Source organism: Saimiri boliviensis, chromosome 9 (genome assembly GCF_048565385.1).
Source record: "Saimiri boliviensis isolate mSaiBol1 chromosome 9, mSaiBol1.pri, whole genome shotgun sequence".
In the NCBI taxonomy this organism is placed as follows: Eukaryota; Metazoa; Chordata; class Mammalia; order Primates; family Cebidae; genus Saimiri; species Saimiri boliviensis.
In genome coordinates this window covers 5,008,799-5,026,463 of record NC_133457.1, presented here as the reverse complement: position 1 = coordinate 5,026,463, position 17,665 = coordinate 5,008,799, and the positions used below count along the sequence as shown (strand labels likewise).

General features: G+C 36.3%; 1 protein-coding gene across 10 annotated transcripts in view; it reads left to right on the top strand.

The window, feature by feature from the left end:
* NLGN1 (neuroligin 1) overlaps positions 1 to 17,665 on the top strand; it is an 884,758-nt gene that overhangs the window by 173,281 nt on the left and 693,812 nt on the right. For 2 of the 10 annotated variants that reach the window (XM_074405427.1, XM_074405428.1), the window contains exon 1: positions 2,022 to 3,855. The exons of 3 other annotated variants lie outside the window; for them this stretch is intronic. The gene's annotated coding sequence lies outside the window, so the exon portion shown is untranslated. Of the gene's footprint in view, positions 1 to 2,010; positions 3,856 to 17,665 lie in introns of those variants that run through there. 5 more of the 10 variants (XM_074405426.1, XM_074405429.1, XM_074405422.1 and 2 more) reach the window with 5 other exon arrangements.

The following is a 17,665-nucleotide window of genomic DNA, read 5'->3' as shown; positions in this document are numbered from 1 at the left end:
CTAGTGATTGTAAAATGAGATATCCAGTCCTCATATTTCATATCAACAAAGCCTTCTTATTTGAATTCACATACATATTTTAAACATTCTGGGTGAATTTTCTTTCATGTTGTAATTTTGGCTTATGGCTACACTGACTTTGGTAGTTTATAGTTAACTGGTCAGACTGAACATAGTCAGTCAGTTGATTGACTGTTTCACAATTTCAGAGGCCCCGTTACTGTTTGTGAGATCAAAGGAAAATACAAGAAAGAGCTAGTTGACGATTATATATGTATTTTTTCAATTTCAACCACATTTTCCCATTTAGGTGGTAATTTTTGCTTCCTAGCTAGAATTTCTAACATCAATTATAGAAATACATAAGCACCATTCCATTTACACTTCTTTGAAATATTAAGTAGTACATTTAAAAAAATTAACCAGATAAAAAGCACATTATGAAATATTGAACTTTCATAATTTTTTTCACAGACCTTTTTAATTAGAAAATTTTATAATATGGTAAAACACAGAAATCATCTAGTCTAAATCTTTAGTTTCAGTAAAATATTTAAAGCATATGAACAATTTATATAGTAATATTGTAAACTCCCATGTACTCAAGATTCAGGCTGAGAAATGGAGTGCTATAGATACTGATGAAGCTTCCGATGATGCCTTCCAATTCCATTTACTTCACACCCTCCAAACAGTAACCTCTACTCTGATGTTTATCATTATCATGCACGTTGAAATCTGTTGCTCTATATATGTATATGATCAAATATAATGCATGTAATTATTTTGCATGTTTTTGAACTTTATTTACAGATACCATCATCCTATGAGCATCTTTCCACAACATCCTTTTTTGTTACTGTGGCTTCACATTATATTTTTGAGATTCATTTATATTAATTCAAGGAGCTAAGTTAACATTCATTTTTCTTGTTACCACTTCTGCTATTGCAGTATATGAATATTCTATAAATATTTTGTCCAGTTATTTATCTAAAGGTGTTTAGATGATATCTCCCTCCTACTGTGTTTTTTCCTCTTTCAAATAGTTTTGTAACGAATAGTTTTAGGAGTGGAAGGACTGGATTATAGGACATGAGAATGTTCAACTATTGCTAAACTGCTCTCTAAACTTGTACGATCACATACTCTCTATGATTTGATCACATTTTCATCAATATTAACTTTTGCTGGACTTGTAAATTTCTACCAATTTCATGACTGTGAAACAAAAATCTCATTATTTTAAATTGCATTTCTCTAATAGCTAGTTGGATTGAGGACCTTTTTCAGATGCTTATTGGACATTGAGAACCATTTTCTGTCAATTAGCTATTCATTTCCTTAACCCACTCTTTCATACCGTATTCTTTATCTTTTATAAGACCCTTCATGTACTTTGGATCGTATCTTTCTTTGGTTATATGCATTGCAAATACCTTTTCTGAGTGTTCATTTTGATGTACATAATTGTTTTATTTTAATATATCAAATTTATCATGTTTTCTTTATGGATTTTGGTTTTATATCCTGTTTATTAAACCACATTTTCCCATTTAGGTTCTGTTCTTATCTATGCCAAATCATAAAGCTATTTCCCTATAAAGGCTGTAAAATTTGCTCAGCATCTTTAGGTCTTTAACACACCTTAACATACATATATGTGAAGTTGCAATCTAGTATGATCATTTTTTCATATGGTTAATTCAATGTCTGAATATGTCATCTTTCCTCCCTGCTTTTTAATGTCACTAGTTATTTATCAAGTTCCGTAAATGCATGAATATTTCCCCAGCCTTTCTATTCTGTTTCATTGGACTAATTTCTAGCCCTGAACTAAATCTACATCGCCTCAGTTACTGTTACTTTATATTAAGCCTTAATAGTTCGTATGGGGATTTCCTGAACCTTGTTCTTCAGATTGTATTGATAATTTCTTATCCTTTGCTCTTCCAAACACATTTTAGAATTAACTTTTCATGTTTCACAAAAAACTGTAGTAAATTATATTAATAATTACATTAGTTCTATAGATTAATTTTCTATATTGATGTTCCCATCCAGGAACATGTATATTTGTTGATTTATGTGAGTTTACCCCTTAATGTTAATAGACAAATTAACTGTGGGCCAAAAAGTGATGGCCCAAAGTCGCATAGCAAATTAATAGCAACACCAGTGGTAGAAGAAAGGTCTTTTGACTCCTTAACAGCTTGTACACTAAAAAGTCTTAATTATTTAGTCAGTTAAGAAAGCGTATCTCGAAGTCCTTGCAGCTTCAGAACCCTTCCCTCTCTTTCAGAAGTTGAAAGAGAATTCAACTTCTCTAGTTTACTAGGCCCAATTTGTGTTTCAAGCCCTCAAAGTGTGTTTAGAGGACTTGGCAAAACAAAGTCCTGAAATCCTTTATGTTGACTCTTTCTCTGGAGCCTGTCAGAAATGCTAGGGGGTAATCTTGAGGTCACTGAATTTCAAAGCATTCAGGTAAGCAACATTGAGGCCTGTGTAATGACTCTTAGGTCTTGCTCTTTAACCACAGACTTAACAGAAGTTATTGCTTGCTTTGCTGAATGAACATCAAAAGTCCAAAATGAGAAAAGATTGTCTAAGAATATATATCTTCTTATGTACACACACATATACATGACTGTACACACACACATTCATAATCATATTCTTTTAGAGAAAATAGTATTTTAAGCATTTTTCCAAAAGCAGCATATCTCAGGAAGACTGAGGCTTCTTCTAGACCAATAGTTATTCAGGAAACAAATACAATTGCTTTGAAATCACCGAGTTGCCTCAGATTGGCATTTTAGCTACTAACTGGCATTGGGGAAAATTTTTGTATAAAAAAATAGAATCCAGAGGAGACAGAAGCACAGAAGGTTCAATCTTTAAACATAAAACAAAGAAAGATCAGATGATGTATTCAAGTAGTCATGTATCGTTCATGTTAATTGCGGTTCAGCCTTCTTTAACTACTACTACAGCAGCCAGTTATCTAAAGGGGCAGAAAAAAACAACAACAAAAAAAAACCAAAAAAAAAAAAACGGTGAGGAAAGGGGTTGGGAAAAAAGTGAGATCCCTGCAATATCGCCTCGAGCCACTAGGGGTATCTTTGTACCATTTTTCATCCTGCACCGATTTGGAGTAGAAACCTATATTAGGGTAAAACCAGGGTCCTCGGCATTTTTTTTTTTTTTTGGGGTGTGTGTGTGTGTGTGTGTATGTGTGTGTGTGTGTGTGTGTGTGTGCGAGCAGTGCACCCAGAATCCAAAAAAGATTTTTTAAAAAAGAAAGAAAGAAACAACAATTTTTCAGTCACCCGAACAGGCTTAAGAAATTGTTCTTCTGGACATCAGCACCGAGAATTCATTTTTGAGGTCAATTTCCAATGGAGATAAATCTATTGGATTAGAAGGATTATCTTGATTGCAGCTGAAAGAAGTAACGTTGTTTGATCATTTGTATTTCTTGCCTGATGGTCGGATTTACATGGAGGTGGCTTTGGGTCCCCAGGATTCTGGATCGTGGTTGCATCTGGAGAGAAAAAAGGATCAATCGACACGTTTTGGAAGTGTCCGTGGGTGAATAAAAAAGGAGGGGGGTACAAAACTGGGGTTGCGGATGCTTAAAGCAAAAAAGAGAAGAGAAAAGAGGGAGCATCTTGAATCCTGAAACAAGAATTACCGGGGGCTCGAGATTTCAAAAAGCGTCTAGAAACTGGTAAATACTTTGACCATTTCAGCTTGGCTTTGACGGCGAAGTGTTGTAGAAACCGTCTCCCTGAATCATTGCGAAGGGACCGGGGGAAGATGAGGGGCTCCCTCTGTGCATCGATCTTGCTGAGGGTAAGTTTGTGGCTGCCTTCCTGGGAGGGGGCTGCCAGGGTTTTGTGGCGGTGCGCGGAGGGTGCTGCGGACGCGCAGCCGGCGCGATGGAGAGAGGAAGGGGCTGGAAAACCACCTCGCGCATCCCCGGGGGATCGCCGGGGAGCCACCTAGATCGAGCTCAAAACCTTATTTTTGTGGCGTCGGCGGGGGAGCCGAGCAGCTCTCCCGGCTCTCAACTTTGCATGGAAAATGTCTCGGTTGGGAGCTGCTTCCCGGATCCAGTGCTTCCTCCTCGCAGTACTTTAAGGAGGGGAAGCCGCGGTGCCTTGGAAAACCTGCATGGAGAGCGGAAAAGCCCAAGTAGAAATCGCTGGTGCTTCGGCCGCCGTTTCGGCGGCGCTCGGGGCTTCCAGCGGGGGATTTTGCTTGGGGAATTGGCTGTTTCCAGGCTGTCTGCTCCCCCACCCCGTCTCCCACCGGTTCCCGCTTCCCACTTCTCTCAGCCCGCCCGACGCTAAAGGGTTACAGGGTCACTGCACCGGATGGAGACAGTAGAAGTGGGTGACTGGCCACACAGGCTGTCTTGTGATTCACTTGCACGACTTGCCATAATGCTAGTCCGAGGTAACTTTCTTCGAGTTGGAGGAGCCCGAGAGGACGTTGCAGGCTTTTTGCGGAGGGCCCCGGCTAGCGAGTCCGCCAGGCTGCGTTTCTGATGCGTCCCTGCCCTGCCGGCCTCGCCACTTACTGGCTTTTCTTTCCGCCTGAGCGGTGCGCGCGCGTTCCCAGACATTTTCCTGCAGCTGAATTCAGGGATTTTTGTTTTTTAAAGAATTCTGTAGCTCCTGATAAAATCTCATCTTTATTTGCAGAAGGAAATCCATTTCAGCAGCTATAATTAATCACTCAAATGAGTGAATATGAATTGACTCAGGCAACTGAAAGTTGCTTTGGAATCCAGAAAAGCATATTATTCTGAAGTAATCTTGGCGTCCACGTAGCTTCAGAACAATTGCATACAAAGAACTGATTTATTAGAGGGATGTGTATAAATGTGTTCAGTAGGGTAACGGATTTGATATTTCAACATCATAATTTTAGTTGGCTTTTTTTAAGATTTAAAGCCAATTCGTTAAATTTTAAACTTTCAGACATTCAAATGCCTTGGAATAAAATGAAGATAGATAAAAGAGAAAGCATGCATTTTTTTTTTTTTTTTATGTTTTAGTGTTTAGAAGGAAACTGTTACCTTTTTTCAGGGGTTTCTGGTTTACAGATTATGAAGTATATGCAGATACCTCTGTGGTTTAGCACTGAAGTCTGTTATGTGTGAACTCATCAAAAGGCATCTCTTCAATGTCATCTGAAGCACACTCATTCTCTAGTACTTTTTTCAGGAATTCCAGATACATGCAACATTCTAGTTACTAAAAGATTAGTCTCACCAAACTTTCTTCCTGGATTTGTGTATGCATGTATGTTTCTGAAATCTAATTTTGAGGCATGCATGTGAGATTTGTTTTTTAAAGCTGCAATAGCAAAATATAAAACTTTTGTCTCCCAGGAATTCTAAGGTGGAAGAGTTAGGTATTTCCTATTTCAGTAGACATTGTGTAAGCTTATTTAGAGATTATACAAATAACAATAAATAGTTTCTACAAACCCAATTGTTAGTTTCAAGGAGATATCTGAGAAGCTAGGTTAGTCTCTTTTTACTCTGCTATAAGTCACGTGGTTCACGTGCAGGCTGAAAGTAGAAGAATGGATGCTCTGTGTACTGGCACATTCTAGCCACTGATCCTAGTCACACTGTCTAATAGTATTGAAAATAATTTTCAAAGTTTAAATGTATTTTTAAAAAAACAGCCAGTAAATAAATAACACTAAGTAGTAATAGCAAATAAGTAATGAAGGTGAGTGGTAAGTGGGTTGGAATTTCTCTTTTTAAGCTAATAGAGAATGTGACTGTTGATGTAAAACTAGATGGATAATTCGAAACATGAAAAAGAAGGTCCTTTTTGATTTGCACATTTCAAAACCATTAAGTCAGTAGGCATTGCATGTGTCATAGTGTTAAAATGGAAGACTTAACTGAATGTGGCTTTGTAGTGCCTGAAAAATATGTTTCTGTCAGAATAAACAATGCTTTCTACCCCCTTATTATATTCTCTTTTGTCAGTTAAAATGAAAAGGGAGAAAGTGACCTATTCTTTATTATAATCTACTTGGATGGGCTGTATTCTTTGTTTCAACAAGCAGTACATACCCAAAACTTGGTAAACATTGTAGGTAGTAAATCCACTTTGGAAAGCCAATAACAATGGAAAGAAATATATACAAAACTACATACCACAATTTTTTTAAAAGTTGTGGCAAGTAAATGAAGATCAAGGTACCCAGTTAGATAAAGGCTCTCCCCAGTAGAGTGGATTGTTCTAAGAACTATTGAAAAACCTGAGGAGTTCACTTAGAAAATTAATTACACTTAGCTCTATCTTACCCAATACCTATTTTTGGCCATAATTATTAAAAAGAACATGGTGGCCTTGATGAGTTGTGAATTTTCTATCAGAGTAATACAAAAAGTGGTAGTTTGGGGTAAGGAGATGGAAGCTGTCAATTAGCCCTGAAAATTGCAAGCATAGTCTCTACTATAGGTGACAAAAAATAACATTGGATTCTCCTAAGCTTATCGCTATGGAAAAACTGATGTTGCATTCGCTGGAGCTTTGCTTGACAGCTGCACCTGTCCCTCGAAAACCTTTCATGTGTTCTGTCTGCCCTAACATTCAGGGAAAGCTAACACATTTGATACAGCTTCTCTCTATGATTTTGAGGTGATTAACTACATTAAATGTTATTTTACATTAAAAAGAAGTTAGCACACACTCTTAATTAGAAGCAAAGTGATAAGGGCAATTATTTTTAAATGACTTGTTGAAATTTAACACATGGCACTTCCAAGTGCAAATCTTCCATCTCTTTTGCTTTATTGAGAAATAAAAAAGAACAAAACTCAACTTTCAATTAATTTAAAATTCAAGTTTTTGACACATTAAATTTGCAAAGCATAGAAAAAAAAAAACCAAATGTGTGAACACTCATGATGAATCTAAGGTTTATTTTGCGTTTTTAAGAGGTAATTTAAAGCATCATGAGTTGGCTAACAATTTAATCCTGTGGGATAGCATCATTCCCAACTGTTTCTAAGAATATTCCTTAATAGTTGCATATGTGCTTGGTCCTTTTATTCTGTTATTAATGAAATAATGTTGATAATATCAAATATTAGTATGCTGGTATAAAACGATCTGAATAATCTCTGCCTTTAAGAGTCATCCCTCAAACAAAGTAAAATCAAACAAACAAAAAACCCCACAGCCATTTGGTAGTTAACCTGTACGAAAGAGAATGACTGTCAACTCAAAGCTTAAGTCAGAGAAAACTAGTGAGTCATTCCAGGCATTTGAAATTATTAGACATTAAACTTTTGGGGGATTTTTATATGAATTCTTTTTATAACAGTCAGTATAATCTCTTCTGTGCCTATTTCCGTAGCATGTAAGAGAAATTCTAGTCAATGGCAAAACACTTTACTACTGCCATTACTGCAGACTTTATAGATCAGAGATGTGTCAGCATGTTAGCTTTAGCAGTAATGCCTCTTTTGTGTGAAACCTTATGGGCTTTGCAGGCACTCTGTCATCCTGACACTCATAAAACGTTCAAGTCCCCATATTTATTATTTAATTTTCTTCCTATATGTAGCAGCACACCATTTCAATATGTGAATGTGTAGTCAAAAAAGTGTTGGGCAATTGTGAGTCCGACTAATGAGTTGTAATAATACACATATTAGGGACTGCTAAAGGAAGTTTAATTAAGAAAAACAAGTTGAGCATGAAATTCATTTTGGAACAAATGAAAGTTAAGTTACTACTACAGATGTAAATTCAAAAACCACAGTGATATATCACAGGAAATTAAGTTCTAGCCTGAGACTAGACCTACTTAATGCAGTTGACATCTTAGGACTTAGCTTTAAGTTGATGAACTTTGATTTGACTTATGAAATAGAAAAATATATAATTTTTTCACTTTCTCCTAGTTTGTACAGAAATTTTAGTTTAGTATTTTCATTGTGTATCCAGCCACACTTCATGTACATAATGCTAGTTCACTTGTGATAGGCCACACAGTAACTTTCTTTTTCTGTAGCCTAATTCTCTAATGCTGCATATGCCTACAATTAGAACTACCTGTTGAAGCCATGCCATCTCTTTGGAGGTGCTATAGGTGGTGCTTCATTAATAGAACTGCATATTCATCAACTTTCCTATACCTATAATTCTGTTTATTTTTGCGTAATTTAGAAAATAATAGACTAATGCGTTTGCTTGCTTATTTTTATTTATTTATTTATTTGGTGGTGGTAATCGTGGAGGAAAAGCAGAAGTGAGGGAGGAGATTGATTATGGGGCAAATCTTTTCTTGCAATATGATTTTTCTATATTTTGCCTGTATTGAAATAACACAAGCACTTTCTGGAAAGAGTAAATAATCAGGCAATGATATGAAGGTCCTATTATATATCAATGGTTCTTAACAACTGCCTATTGGGAAACATCCAATTGATATACTACTTTTTAATACCAATGTTTGTCATCAGTTTTGTGTAACCTAATGATTCTTTTTTCTTCCCGGATACACCCAATGAATGTTAGATCAATAGGAGAAGAAAAGAGGTTACTTGTAATGTTTAAAAATGAATTGAAAATTGTTGCTTTTTTTAAAAAAATAGTCATAATAAATACTCTCATATTGTCATATGGAATACTTTCTAAAAAAATCAACAAGTTCAAACATGTAATCAAGGAATATTGATTTGATAAAAAACAAGTTGAGCTTATCATTAGTATAAGTTTTTTCCACGTGACAGCCACCACTTCTATGACAGAACTGACCAGAAAAACAATGATTACAGCATAGGACATTGATCAACAGTTGTACCAGTAGTCACACCTTGAAAATAATACTTGAGCAATTTAATGGTTAACTATAGAGCTAAAAGGAATAAAAGTTCACTTCAGCAACCATTATGTTTCAAGTCAGTGCATCTGTCATTTCTAATTTAAATCTATATTACTTACTGTCCAACACTTTACACACAAGTGACAGTGTTATCTATCCTTTTTCTTATGGGTAAAAAAAGTCACCAGTTACCTGTTTAACTGTGCCAAGTGTTCTAATACATATGTTACTACAAGATTGATGCCAAAAGTCCCTATTATTTGAAGCCATGGTCTTTAATAACAACATCTAAGAAGGAAAGCATTTTCTATTTTGAAGGAATACTGTAATAGTAGTCTGTATAACGTCCACCATAGCAGGAAATTTTTGTCTGGTTTGTTCAGAACTGGGTGTATTTCTCTTTATCACCTAGAACAGTACTTGGTACCTAACTGGAGTTCAATAAACGTTTATTGAATGAATGAATGAGGAGTGACTTGGGTTCTAGCATTGGTAGTAACTAAACAAATAACCTCTTTATGTAATGAATAACTGGGATCTTCATTTGTGCTTTTTTTTGAGATGGTTCACTCTTGCTACTCAGGCTGGAGTGCAATGGCATGATCTCGACTCACCACAACCTCCCCCTCCTGGGTTCAGGCAATTCTTCTGCCTCAGCCTCCTGAGTAGCTGGGATTACAGGCACGCGCCACCATGCCCAGCTAATTTTTGTATTTTTAGTAAAGACGGGGTTTCACCATGTTGACCAGGATGGCCTCGATCTCTTGACCTCGTGATCCACCTGCCTTAGCCTCCCAAAGGGCTGGGATTACAGGCGTGAGCCACTGCGCCCAGCCATTTGTGCTTTTTAAAAAATGATTTGAATTGACAAATATTTTCAAATAATATGCAAAATTCCAAAGGTAGGAAGGATTCTATTCAAAAATTGAATATTAATTAATGACAAATAGTAATTGAAACTTTTTAGTAATTTCACATGGAGTTTATATACTTCACTTTGATGAATTATTTGATCAAGATTTACAAGTGTAATAGGATTATTTGTGGTGTTATAATTTACTGAAGGTACATTAGAGTTACTTGCTTCCATGAAGAAAATGTGATATCTCAGGGAAATTTGGAATTACTAAAAGTCATTTCAAACAGGTAAAACATAAACGATAAGATAGTAAGATTTAAAATATAACCATTTAGGAATTTTCATCATTACTTAATATTTTTATCATTTTGTAAAACTTTATAATCCCATGCTTTCCATGATGTAATTTGAATTTAAATGGTGACCTTATCTGGCAACTTATATTCTATGTGTATATTAAATTCTTGTTAATATTCTATTGTATTCATTAATATATTGAGATACTATTACATCAATTAATATTATATACTAATATAGTAATATATTGATATACTATTTATGTTTCACAAATGGCCCATGAACAGTGCATTGTTTAAAATTTCATTATTGTTATTAGCACTAATGGAACTTTTTTATGAAGGGAAAAATGATGTCGATATATAAGGAAGATTGCTAGTGTAATATTCTTTTTTCTTTGAATCACTGGTTGAGCTCTAAGCCAGGTCAGGAGTAACAGGAAACCATTATTGCTGTTTAGTGCCTTATGTGAAAAGAGTTGGTGGTCTTAGTCCACTTCCTAGTAGACAGCTACTCCTTAAACAATAGTCGCTATAGTATTTGCCAATTCCAGCAAAAGTTTGGGACTGAATGGACACAAAGGTTTAACTACCCTCTTTCTGCTGATCATCCTCCAAGGAGTCAAGATTGACACACTTTGGCATAGGGCCATACTCAAACTTAGCACTGTCGCTGCCAAAGTTGTAGCTATTCTCTGGCAACAAGGGTTTTTTTTTTTTAACTGGACTTGAATTAAGCAGGGAACCAGGAATGGCAATTCTCCACTCTTCCCAGGCATCAGCAACTCACTACAAACAAAAATAGGCTTCAAGAGTGAGTCGAGAATGTGCGCTCTTCTTAGGTTGTGCTAGCTTCTCTGTAAAGATACTAGCAGGCATAATTAAGTTGCTTCTGGAAGCAATGACTTGTGACCCAAAGGTGGCCCCTTCCAGACAAAAGCATGAATTTAATATCAAGGGAAGTAATCAGTTCTACCAGGCTGTCTCTTCTGAGCTCTTGAGTGATTATTCATTTTCTTCTGTGGGATTACAGGGTCATCAATTGGTTTTAAAAATGTATCCTGTGGTATTTTACATAAACATGAAAACCGTTGCCCATGACTTTTGAAAAATATTCTGTCTCGTTGATTCTTGCCCCTCTCACCCTCTTCGCCTTCCTGTTCATTTGGAAGTCCTGGCTTCCTGAGTAGATTTTAGATTTAGCAATTAATATTTGGAGATTACACCCGAAAGTAATTTCAGAATAAATAGGAAGTAAAACTTATATAGTTAATGTTAAATGTTTTTTTTTTCAGCTCCCCTTCTCTTCAGAATAACAAACTGAAAAAGAAGCTACCTAATATTTAGCCGTTAGTTGTAATGATGGTTATAGCAGAAATACTCAGTTGTGTAATGCAGAAGTCAATACTGTCACTCTAAATCTCTTTTTCTTTGTGTTGTCAGAAAAGCTATTACGGCATCTTAGAATCTCATTTTATCTTTTAGTCACACGATAATGGAATTAGCTGCCAGTCTGTATGAGTACCTATCCACACTCCTACATGATGAGAAATTTCCATTGTATTGTAATTTGTTTCCACCTCTTCTATGTCTCATTCCCTCTGGCTGCAACTTTAATTAAGCTAATGCCTTCACAGAGGTCAAGCATCACAGAAGGATAAATAAAATCTGAGGGTTGTGTTAATTGACGAAAATGGTATAATGAATTAATGGGTCATTCATTCAAGAAATATTTTCTGAGGTCTTACAATGTAATGCATAGTTCTGGGCATGGTTGTTAAAAACCAACAAATCAAAAGACACAGCCTCTACTCTCAAAGTGTAAGTGTAATCTGATCATGCCATTTGTACAGTGATGATAAGGATTCTCACCATACTTTGGATAAGATCTCACACTGCTAAAATGGCCAACAAATTCTTGAGTTGTCAGGTCCTTTCTCCTCTCCAGTCTGATTGGCCACCCTTCTCTCAGTTCACAGTGATTTCTTTGGAAGCCCTAACTTCCATAGCATTTGGGTTTCCTGTTGCTTCTGACACATTCTATATCCTGGTTTTCAATTGCCAACTCCTACTCAATCTCAGACCCCAGTTTCCAGATCAGTTCTTCAGGAAGATCATCATTCTCACTCCACATTCTTGAATCTCCTCTCAACATACCCTGTGTTATCCTTCTTGGTATAGTATTTATTACTAAATAGCTATCTGTGTAATTGACTTACTTAAAGTCTGTCTTTCCCTTTCAACTTTAGTTTTTAAGAAAATACATATTTTAGATTAAAGGGTACATGTGCAGATTTGTTATACAGGTAAACTCGTGTCTTCTGTTGTAAAGGTTATTTCATCACCCAGGTTTTAAGCCTATTAGCCAATAGTTACTTTTTTGTCTTCATGAATATTCACACTATTCTTTGCTTGTTCATGTCTTCTCCAATGCCTAGTGCTAATTATTTCCCAAATATAGGAATGAAGATGAGAACTGGAATTACAAATTACTGTGGGAAAAAGTACTATGAGTTTAGTTACCAAAAATGTAGGGTTTTGAGAGATAAGAGAAGGGAATACTTTTATGACTTGAAGGATTAGAGAAGGAAGTACTTATTGACCTTTGAGCCCGGACTTGAAAGGTACTAGCTGAGGTCCTTCCAGCAAAAAAAAAAACAAAACAAAAAAAACAAACAAACAAACAAAAAAAAAAAACTGATGGGGAAAGTATTCTCCAGGAAGAACAACCTTGGTCAACAAGTTGGACCCAATTAACTGAGCACTGCTTCTGGTGCTGTGCTGTATTAGTCCATTTTCATGCCGCTGGTAAAGACATACCCAATATTGGGAAGAAAAGAGGTTTAACTGAACTTAGAGTGCCACATGGCTAGGGAATCATGTAAAAAGTGCCTTTTAACTCAGAATCATGGCAGGAGGTGAAAGGCACTTCTTACATGGTGGTGGCAAGAGAAAATGAGGAAGATGCAAAAGAAGAAACCCCTAATAAAACCATCAGATCTTATAAGACTTATTCACTACCATAAGAACAGTATGGAGAAAACTGCTCCCATGATTCAAATTATCTCCCACCAGGTCCGTCCCACAACACGTGGGAATTATGGAAATACAATTCAAGATGACATTTGGGTGGGTATATGGATCCAAACCATTTCATGTGTGTTACCTCAAATTAGTATTGTTTATTCGCAAAATTAGTCTACTAGCAGGTATAATCTCTACCATGTACTCATGTTTTACTACTTATTATTTTTAAAAATATTTTATTGGTAAAATTTTTTCTCCAATTAATGTTGTTTTAATTGGTCTTTTATTATTACCATTCTATTTTCTCTGTTTTTTTCTTTTTTTTCTTTTTTTGAGACAGAGTCTCGCACTATCACCCAGGCTGTAATGCAGTGGCGTGATCTTGGCTCACTGCAGTCTCCACCTCCTGGGCTCAAGCAGTTCTCCTGCCTCAGCCTCTGGAGTTGCTGGGACTACAGGTGTGCACAACAATGCCCACCTAATTTTTTTGTATTTTTAGTAGGGATGGGGTTTCACCATGTTGGCCAGAATGGTCTTGATCTCCTGACCTCGTGATCCACCCCGCTTGGCCTCCCAAAGTGCTAGGATTACAGGCATACCCAGTCTGTTTTATTATTATTATTATTATTATGTTATTGGAGAGTTACATTTAGTGTGGAAGTAGCCCAAGGGGAAAGAGAACAAATAGAACCATTTATATACTCTGCAGAGAAACGAGGAATATCATGAAACTCTGGAAAACTATTGAGAGTTGCTCATAATTTCTCCCAGAAGGAGGCTCTGGGCAAATTTAAGAAGGAGGTAGCGTTTGTCTCTAGAGAGTGTTAATTCTTCTGCCTTATCTCTTTCTATTTCCTGAAGCTTGCTGCATCCATAAACTGTGTTCTTGTTTTATTGAAGGATGTTACTGTGGCTTTGTGTTTCTGACTTCAATTTAATTGTCAGTTACAAGAAAATGATAATGATCTCTACCTCTTGGTACTTAGAGACAATAAAGGAAGTGATGCAGTTAGCTCAGTGTTTAGCCCCCGTACTTACTCATTTGGTGCTTGCCATTAATCCAGTTATTATTTAATGATGCTCATGGCAGAATAAACTCATCACTGCTTTAGTTCTCAATGGCCTTATGCTAATATGGCCGTGACATGGGCCCTGACATCCCTTGGAACTTCTCCATGATCGAGATCTTGAATTGGGATATTCTCATCTCAGAGTAAACTCTTTTTAGCCTTGGTTTTGTCTTATTTTTCTCCCCTTTGTGTCCTTCTGGTTCTGCTTAACTCTGTATTTAGATTTAGTTGATCTGTTCAACATCAGGATTACCATTTCTTGTAATCTTTCCTCCTGGCTCTTCTACCATAGTTTCCTTCCTTGTCCCCAACTCTGGCTTCCATCATTTACTCTCTGCCCTAGGCTATTGAATGTTACTGGAAAAAAGTTTCAATACCACACTTTTTGGAGCTGGTGCAAATTAGGACTATTAACTAACCACAGCAAGCTGATAAGCAGCATTTTCATTTTCCTTCTGTTAATGTTCTGTGTGTTTCACTCTCCTCAGTTCCTCAACCTGAGCGTAGGTCTTTGTTGAATTGGTCTTACTGAGGTGCAGAGTGCAAACTCCTGTCATAAAGGCTCAGGACATGTTCTTGGGAGTTAGGTGGTCATGGGTTTGTTTCTTGGATCTGCCTTTTCCTGGCATTCTGGCCTTCAGAGAGTTACCTGACCACTTTAACCCTCATTTTTCTCACCTAAAATAAAGAAGAGTGCTTGGCTTATAAATCTGTTGTGAAGACCAAGTGACATGAACTATGTAAAGTTTTGGGCAGCTATTGGTAAGTAGAGAGTGACTTACAATAATAGCTGTTTTTGTTGCTATTTTCACATAATTGTGGATGAATCCAGCTGATATTTCAAACTGAACATGGAATTAAGATTCTCTCTGGTTTCTTTTGCACGAATTCATTCACAAATGTAATGATTCCCACACCTTTGTATCTAGTCTGTATGTTTGATAACCAAACCATATTTTTCTAAAAAGGTAAAAAATTTATACATATATACACATATTTTACTTTTTAGTAAAAATATGGTTTGGTTATCAAAATTTTATATAGTAATACATAGATATATATTGTATATTCCTATATAAATATTTATATCACCAGATTGCAAAACATACACAAAAATAGGCACTAAGAAGATAAGAAAGATAAAATTAACAGTATTTTAAAATGTCTTATAAATCCTGATGACTTCATTGCGTTATTCGCTAATATCTCAGGGCACAGAGATTTTACAGCACAGTTCACAGCTAATAAAATGGATGTTAATTCATACTTCAAGTTATCTTCTTGTGGTTCTCAAACTATTTTTTCCGATTTGTTATTATATCTGATTAGATGGCCATTATTTTTAATCTTGTGATATAGCTGAAGAAGAGCTTGTCCTAAAAGTAGAAATCTCATTTTTCCCTTTTACAGTTCTTTATTTGTGATTGTATTTTTAGTACTCCCTTTCATTGCGGTTTGCTAAAAACTTAAAACCAGTAGTTTGTGTTTTAAGGGCTACTTTAATTACCACTTGATACAAATATGTAAATTTATTTGTCCAATGACGTAAACCCTAATGCATCACTGTATATTGAAAATGAACAATAACAAAGTGCTACTGTTGGCTAATGAACTGCACTACAGACAAATGTACCTTCCCAGGAACACTGTAAGTGCCATATGCATTAACAGCCATGTCAGGACACTGGTGTTAAGTCATGTATTCATATTAGCAGACTTTAATTGGTTTCTCTTTTTGTTTTATATAAAAAATGGCAAATAGAAGTTGAACCATTTAGTTTCCTTCTCTAATCATCTTGTGGTGGGGTATGAACACACTGCTTGAGAGATCTCTGCCGCAAAATACTGCCAGTTTAATTTTCTTGTGAATGAATTTGGTAATACTTTCCTTCTGCTAGGAATGTTTAATGGCTCTTCATCATCTAGAGAATAAAATTCAAACTGTTTAGCCTCTTAATGAAGGGCTTGCTTGATTTGGCTCTAGCCTGCCATTCCAGTCTTATCCAATGCTCATCCTCATTTACTCTGTGTTCTGGCCAAACTCGACTGTGCCTTCCTCAAACAAGCCCTTTACTTTTCTTTCTGTCATATTTCAGTCCTCCAAAGGAAAAAATAAGACTTTGAAATGAAGGTTTGTTTATGAGAAGTTTTCTGAGAGGTGCCATTGGGAACAATTCCTATAAAGGAGTAAGAGAATCCCAACCAACTCCTGCCTCTGCCCATTTTCATGGGGAGCTCTGGTACTGAAGTGGCCCCTCTGATTGTTCTGCATTGAGGAAACAAGGCCAGGCCTTTGTACACTGGCAGAGATCAGTCATTAAAATGTGAGCTGGTGTCAGGAAGGGTGATAGAACAGTATGTAATGAACATTCTTTCCACCGTGGGATCCCTTCTGTGACCAGCAGTGTTTGTCCAAATCGTATTCATTCTTTTAAGCCCATCTCGAATTTCCCTTGATTCATGAACTCATTTCTAATTTACTAACCCGTGGTAGACTTGTCTTTTCTTTTGAAGCCTAATATCATTTTGTGAAATTGTGTTCATTTGTTTAGCATCCCATTTTAAGTACTTACTATGTGAGTTAATTACACATTAGTTACTTTAAGTATTCAGTTGCTGAAAGGCATCAAACAGTTTATACTCATTGGACAGTTTTATTACAAGCAAAAATACAGTATGGCAAGAGCAGAAGAAGGATATGCATTAAATTGAATTAAAAAGTCTCAGACTCTGGCGTCTTCGTTCTTCCCCTCCTGGGTCACGAAGAATACCCTTTTGTCTCCGGGACTTTAACCACCACTCGTGTATAGATGAAACATTTTGCTATAGGAAACCCAGTATCTGTTGTGATCAGGTTGTCTTACAGTGAACTGATCACGTAGATATATTCCAGGTATACGGTTAGCCTTGGTCATCGAATTTCACCACACTCTGCTGAAGCCAGATATTATTAAATTGCAGTATTTGTTAAATTAGCATGACTAAGTTCATTTTTATATCCAATGATTATTACTGTATACTGTTGACAAGCTGGTACGGTCTGACCTCAAACAACTCACAGACCTGCACATGCAAAACATTATTTGTCTTTCGTTAGTACAGTTGATCTTCATTATTCCTGGTTTGTGTATTTGCAAACTTGTCTATTCACTAAAATCTATTTGTAATCCTAAAATCAATACTCATAGCACATTCACAGCCATTCCACAGACATGAGCGAAGCAGCAAATCTGAGTCACCCTATGAGCATCTTGCCAGCAGAAGTCGAACAAAGCATCGCTCTACCTTCTTGTTTCAGCTTTATGAACAAAGGATGGAGATCGTAGAGGCCACTCAGCGCAGTGCAAATTGCCTCATCTCTGGGACCAACTGGAAGGCATTTGAATCCCAACTCTAGCACCTGTTAGTGAGGCGGCCTCAGGCACTTCATGCTTTAGAACCTGTTTTTCTTTCATAAAATAAAACAGAATCTACTAGTTGCAAGCATTAACGATTATAACATATAATCTATGTGAGATTTGTATATCTATATATGTGGGTATGAT